Raw genomic sequence first — 6513 nt, 5'->3', positions numbered from 1 at the left:
CTTTAATACAGTTCCTCATGTTGTGGTGACCCCCAACCATAACATTATTTTCGTTGCCACTTCATAACTGTAATTTTGCTACTGTTATGAATCATAATGTAAATATCTGTGTTTTCCGATGTCGCGACCCACAGGTTGAGAACCGCTGCTGTAGAGCCCAAGACCATCGGAAAACACAGATATTTACATTACGATTCATAACAGTAGCAAAATTACAGTTATGAAGTGGCAACGAAAATAATGTTATGGTTGGGGGTCACCACAACATGAGGAACTGTATCAAAGGGTCGCGGCATTAGGAAGGCTGAGAACCACTGGTAGAGGAAGGGTAGACCAGGGTTTGGGATGGGCATCCTTTGTATCCCCGGCTTTGACGTGAAGGGGCAGAGGATCTCTCTCCCCGGGTCTAACCCCTGCATGGGCCCTGTTGGTGCTCGTTTGGGCAGAGGAGTCCCCAAGACTGGAAAAGGGGCTGGTGGGTTTGCCTCTTGTGAGCCTGGTGCTCGGCTGTACTGTCCCCTCCCTGAGAGTCCAGGAGAAGGGCCTGCCTAGGCGTCGCTGTCACTTGTCAGGTGCCCCGGGCATAGAATTGGAAGTGGGGGGTGAGGGGCTGCCGAGGTAAAGGGAATGACACGGAAGGTTTCTAGGAACGCATGGGTGTGGTGGGCTGTAGGGAATCTGGACCTCAGAGCTCAGCTCACTGCGGGCCAGCTCTCTAGCCTAGCTGCAGCTTTGTATGTGTACTGAGGATCAACGGGATTTTCAAAAGCCGAAAAGCTGCCCTTTCAACTGCAATCTTATGTAGAATTGCCATTTATGAAACTGATAGAAGCATAGTTGCTCTGGCTGGGGTGGAACCCCCCCATTTGGATGCCCCCAACTTTTGGTGGCTCCTCAAAGCTACCAGGTGTTCCTGTGTATAGATTTGGCTTGTTATAGACACCTTAGTGAAAATCTTTGTTCTGGGATTTTGCATAAATGGGATCACACTATAAAAATTTTTCTGTGTCTCACCTCTTTTGTTTAACATATGTGTAGATGCTCTCCCCACCATTGGACTCTATGGATCTACCACCATTTTTTTTTTAATTTTTAAGTCAGTAACAAACTCTAATAGTATCCTATTATCAAGTAGCACTTTAAAAAATATTTCTTAAGATTGTGGCAAAATGCACATAACATTTATCATCTTGTCCATTTTTAAGTGTGCAGTTCAGATGCACTGAGTACATTCACATTGTTTGTGCAATCCACTACCACCACCCATCTCCAGAACTTTCATCTTGTAAAACTGAAACTTCCTACCTATTAAACACTAACAGCTCCTTCTCCATTCCTCCCAGCCCCTGGCAACAACATTCTAATCTCTGTCTATGAGTTTGCCTATGCTAGGTACCTCGTATGGGTAGAATCATATAGTATGTGTCCTTCTGTATGGACTTTTTTCACTTAGCATAATGTCCTCAATGTTGTAGCACGTGTAAGAGTTTTCATCCACTTTAAGGCAGAACAATATTCTGCTGTATGTATATGTTACATTTTGTTTATCCATTCATTTGTCTATGGACACTTGGGTTGCTGCCACCTTTTGGCTACTGTGAATAATGCTGTTATGGACATGGGTGTACAAATATCTGTTCCAGTCCTTGCTTTCAATTCTTTGCAATTTTCTCAATTCTATATACCTAAAAGTGGAATTGATGAACCATATGGTAACTCTATTTTTTTGAGAAACACTGTGTTTTTTTAATACTTGCATAATATTCCTTGAATATGATCTACTGGCAAACATTTGGGTAATCTCAATTATTTTCCTATTGTAAACAATGCTGCAATGAACATATTTAAGGTATGTACATCTTTATGCAAATAAGCATGTATTTCTGTGGGAAGATTATTAGAAAGGTAATGCTGGGTCAAAGATATGCACATTTGGAAGTTTAATAGTCATTGTCAAATTAACTTCTAAGATGTTTTCACCAATATACAGTCTTATCAACAATGTATTTGAGTGTATCTACTTGCATACTGACCAGCACTCAATGCTATCAATCTTTTTTTAAAAAAGTATTGGTTTTTAGAGAGAGACAAAGGGAGAGGGGGAGGGAGAGAAAGAGACATCAATGTGAGAAAGAAACATCAAGTGGTTGCCTCCTGCATGTGCCCCGATCAAGAATTGAACCGGTGACCTTTCAGTGCATGGGAGGATGCTCAACCAACTGAGCCACACTGGCCAAGGCTCAATGTTATCAACCTTTTATTTATTTATTTATTTATTTATTTTTTATTTATTTATTTTTAAGGTTTTTTAAAAAAATCTTTATTGTTGAGAGTATTACAAATGTCCCCCTCCTCCTCCCTGCCCCCATTAGCCTCCTCCACCCAGTTCCTGCACCATCACAAGCCTTCACCACCCTATTGTCTGTGTCCATAGGTAATGCATATGTGCATATAAGATCTTTGGTTAATCTCTTCCCACACCCCCTCACCCCTTCCCTTTGAGATTCATTAGACTGTTCCATGTTCCCATGCCTCTGATTATATTTTATTCATCAGTTTATTTTGTTCATTAGATTTCTTGTTCATTTATTTTGATTTTTAAATTCAGTTGTTGGTAGATATCTATTTATTGCCATTTTATTGTTCATTTCTCCTTCTTCTTCATTCTCCTCCTCCCCTCCTCCTCTTCCTCCTCCTCCTCTTCTTAAAGAATACCTTTCAACATTCCATGTAATGCTGGTTTGGTGGTGATGAACTCTTTTTGCTTTTTCTTGTCTGTGAAGCTCTTTATCTGATCCTCAATTCTAAATGAGAGCTTTGCTGGGTAGAGTAATCTTGGTTGTAGGTCCTTGCTTTTCATCACTTTGAATATTTCTTGCCATTCCCTTTTGGCCTGCAAAGTTTCTGTTGAGAAATCAGCTGACAGCTGTATGGGTGCTCCCTTGTAGGTAACTAACTGCTTTTCTCTTGCTGCTTTTAAGATTCTCTTTGTCTTTAACCTTGGCATTTTAATTATGATGTGTCCTTGGTGTGGGCCTCTTTGGGTTCCTCGTGTAAATCTATTTCTTTCAAGGGGAAGTTTTCTGTCATTATTTCTTCAAATAGGTTTTCAATATCTTGCTCTTTCTCTTTTCCTTCTGGCAGCCCCATAAAGGGAATGTTGGTACACTTAAAATTGTCCCAGAGACTCCTTACACTATCTTCATATTTTTGGATTCTTTTTTTCTTTTTGCTCTTCTGATTTTTTTTCTTTCTTATATTCCAAATAATTGATTTGATTCTTGGAATCCTCTACTGTTGAATCCCTGTAAATTATTCTTTATTTCAGTTAATGTATGCTTAATTTCTGACTGATCCTTTTTCATGTCTTTGACATTCTCACTAAGATCCTTTCAATCTTTTAAATTGTTGTCAATATGGCAACTTAATTTGCTCAGCATTTCCTTTATTGCTAGTGAAGTAGAGAATACTTTCCAATACTTACTGGCTGCTTATATTTCTTCTGTGACTTGTCCTTTTCAATTATTTGCCAATAAGGATTTTAGCCTTCACTTTACTTGACCTTCCTATTGCCTTTGCCACTGTTGCCAGCTATAGAATTTCAGGTTTGAAGATATTTTCTGTTGGAATTCTGCAGACAATGTTCCGCTGACTCTTAGAATCCACAGTTGCCATGCTGATTCCTGATACTTAGTATGTGACCTGCTTTTTTCTGTCTGAAAGTGTTCAGGATTTCCCTTCACCCCAATATTCTGAAATTTTACGACAAGCCTTTCATGGGTCTCTTTGCATTCACCATACCAGACTCTTAAATCAAGAGACTCATGTTTCGGTTCTGGGCCATCTTATGTAGTTTTTCTGAAGTAATTTCTTTTTATCTTTTTTGAACTATTTTGGTTGGACGCTAGACATCCTAGACTGACCCTCCAAGTCTCTCTTTTCTTTCTCTCTTGTTTTCCTTTTCTCTCACTCTCATTTTATTTCTCTCAATTTCGATTTATAACTCTTCTATTTGGATTTTAAATTTCAGCCATCATAGTTTTTATTTCTAGTTCTCTGATTGTTCACTTTTCATGGCATCCTTGGGAGGATACCCAGCAAGGAGGATCAGGAATATTTAAGTAGCCTGGGCTCCTTACTCTGCCTTCCCCGTCTCCCCTGAGAGTTGACTCTGAGGTCCCACATGGCTTCGACAGTCTGGACTCTGGTGCTAATGATGGGGGCTGCCTGCAGCCAGGGCTACATCCCCACCTCGGTCTGGTAAGCTGGGCTCAGGGGGTGCCTGGGGTTGGCTCTGAGGAATAGTGAGGGGCAAAGTTGGAGGGGCAAGCAGACTAGTGATGAAGGGCACAGCCCTGGGGAGGAAGATGGGAACCCCATGGAATTGAAAGAGGACAAACAGAAATAAGGGGAGCCCCACAGCCTCAGAGCCTGGAACTGAGGCGTGTGAGAGCTCAGTGGGAGCAGGATGGAGCCGAAACATGAGGAAAGAGGGAGGAGGTGTAGGGCTGGGGTGGCAGGTCTGAGAATGGCAGAGGAGAAGAGAGACGTCAAATCATCAGAAAATGGACAAAACCTAGAGCAGACCCAGCACATGGGAGAGACTTCAAGTAGGAAGCATGAAATGCATGGCTCAGCATCCTGGAGCTCATTGGGGGGTGGGATTTGAACAAGTGGAACTGGAACAACTAAAACCAAGGACTATTCTATGTGGCCCACACCACCTGAGGAGGGGCAGGGACTTCTCTGTAGAATTTGGAAGGAGAGGAGGGGTGGTCCCTTTGTTAGTCCTACGTTCAGTTGCGTGTACCTGGGGCAATATCACCCCCACCACACGCCTAACAAAACAGGACCCAATATAGTCCCTACTTTGTGGGGAAATCTGGGCTATAGGACAAGAAGATCTCAACCCAAAGGAAGGAGATTCCCAGGTATGAAGTGGTTCCTCCTCACCCAAGATTCAACCATGCCTGACACCCAGGGCATAGAGGGGTAGAGGGTCTTGGCAGGGATGTGAGGACCTCTCAGGGAAGATACCTTTTTGGAGAGAGATGGGAACTTAAGGTGAACTCACAATTATTGAGGCTTATAATTCTTGATATTGACAAGGATTACATTTTGGGTTTTTTTTTCCAAATCAACCTCAAGGACTGAGAAGCCTCCAGACCAGAAGCCAGTTGCCCGAAGTTCTAGGGACAACTGTGAGTTGAAAACCAGGACCGCTCAGACTTTCTCTCCCTTCCAGGGTGGCCACCCATGTGCCGTCCAGGCCAGGCAATTACATAAGTGTGTGAAGGGCAGCCCTTAGGTGACAGAGGGTGGAGGGAACGGTAGAGGAGTACAAGCCTTGCCTAAAAGAGTCACATTCAAAGGAACAACAACAACAAAGTGTATGCTGCCCAGGCAAAACCTGTCTGGCTCCCCGAATCCAGCCCCTGGACCTCAGTTTGTGACTCCAGACCTAGATGTTCTGCCCTGCTCACCCCACCCACTCCACCCATCCCACCCACCCCACCCCCGCCCTGAATTTCTCCTAAACGGTGACTTATTTCTCAGCTTCTCTTTCCCAAATCTCTGCTCTGAACCCTAATCTTAGTGGCTGCCTTCTCTAAGCTTAGCAGTGTTGCTAACACCTACCCGCCTAGTTTGACTCTGCAGCTAGACCTCTCCCCTCTCTTGGCTTCACGGTGGCCTTTTCTTCCTAGCCATTATCACCCAGTGTGATTTTGAGGACAACTCCAAACCCTTCTGTGACTGGACTCAAATATCCACGAATTATGGGAACTGGATTCGAGCCAGTGGGCCCTCCATCATGGGCAGCACTGGGCCCACCGGGGGTTACCCCAATGGAGGTGAGAAAGTCTAAAGTTTAAGGAGGCAGCTGGGAGGAAGGCACAGGCAGATCTGGGTGGAGGGACCAGGGAAGGAGCTGGGAGTGGGCATCTGGGCTCTGGGAAAGGGTTGGAGCAGCCCAGGGGGGCGGCAGGGCCTCACTGTCCTGGGCTCTGCCTCCCCAGAGGGCTACTACCTGCATCTGGACTTCGGCACCTCCCAGCAGGCCAGGGTGGCCCGCCTGCTCAGCTCCCCCATATGGGAGCAGGGCCCTCTGTGTGTGCACTTCGCCTACTACATGTTCGGGCTGTCGTGGGGTGCCCAGCTCAAACTGCTGCTGCTCCCGGGCACAAAGAGCAGGCACCCCAACCTGCTTTGGAAACACATTAACATCCAGAGCCCCTCCTGGATGCCCACCACTGTCACTGTGCCCAAGGGGCATGTCCTGCCCACCCAGGTAAGGCCAAGGGCAGAGCCTGGGGACCCACTGGGAATCTTGGTATCAGGTGTGGGGGGCCCAGAAGGGACTGGGACAATGAGGAGGTGTGGAGGTGGCTGGGCCATCTGAACTCAGGCAGGAAACTGGGAGCCTGCGGCAAAGGGGCTCACGGGGTGGGTGATCTTTCCTCCCTCCCACAGCTGATATTTGAAGGAGTGAGGGGCAGCCCTGCTTCCCTGGAC

The 6513-nt window shown here is 45.2% G+C and overlaps 1 long non-coding RNA gene across 1 annotated transcript; it reads left to right on the top strand.

Annotated features, from left to right (window-relative positions):
- Positions 1 to 4205: 4205 nt before the first annotated feature.
- LOC129148702 (uncharacterized) lies at positions 4206 to 5770 on the top strand. Its single transcript, XR_008555665.1, has 3 exons — positions 4206 to 4260; positions 5149 to 5201; positions 5706 to 5770. It is a non-coding gene; the product is annotated as an uncharacterized LOC129148702 (long non-coding RNA).
- Positions 5771 to 6513: the final 743 nt, after the last annotated feature.

Source organism: Eptesicus fuscus, chromosome 4, assembly GCF_027574615.1.
Source record: "Eptesicus fuscus isolate TK198812 chromosome 4, DD_ASM_mEF_20220401, whole genome shotgun sequence".
Taxonomy (NCBI): domain Eukaryota; kingdom Metazoa; phylum Chordata; class Mammalia; order Chiroptera; family Vespertilionidae; genus Eptesicus; species Eptesicus fuscus.
The sequence above is the reverse complement of the archived record's forward strand: the minus strand, read 5'-3'. Positions and strand labels throughout refer to the sequence as shown.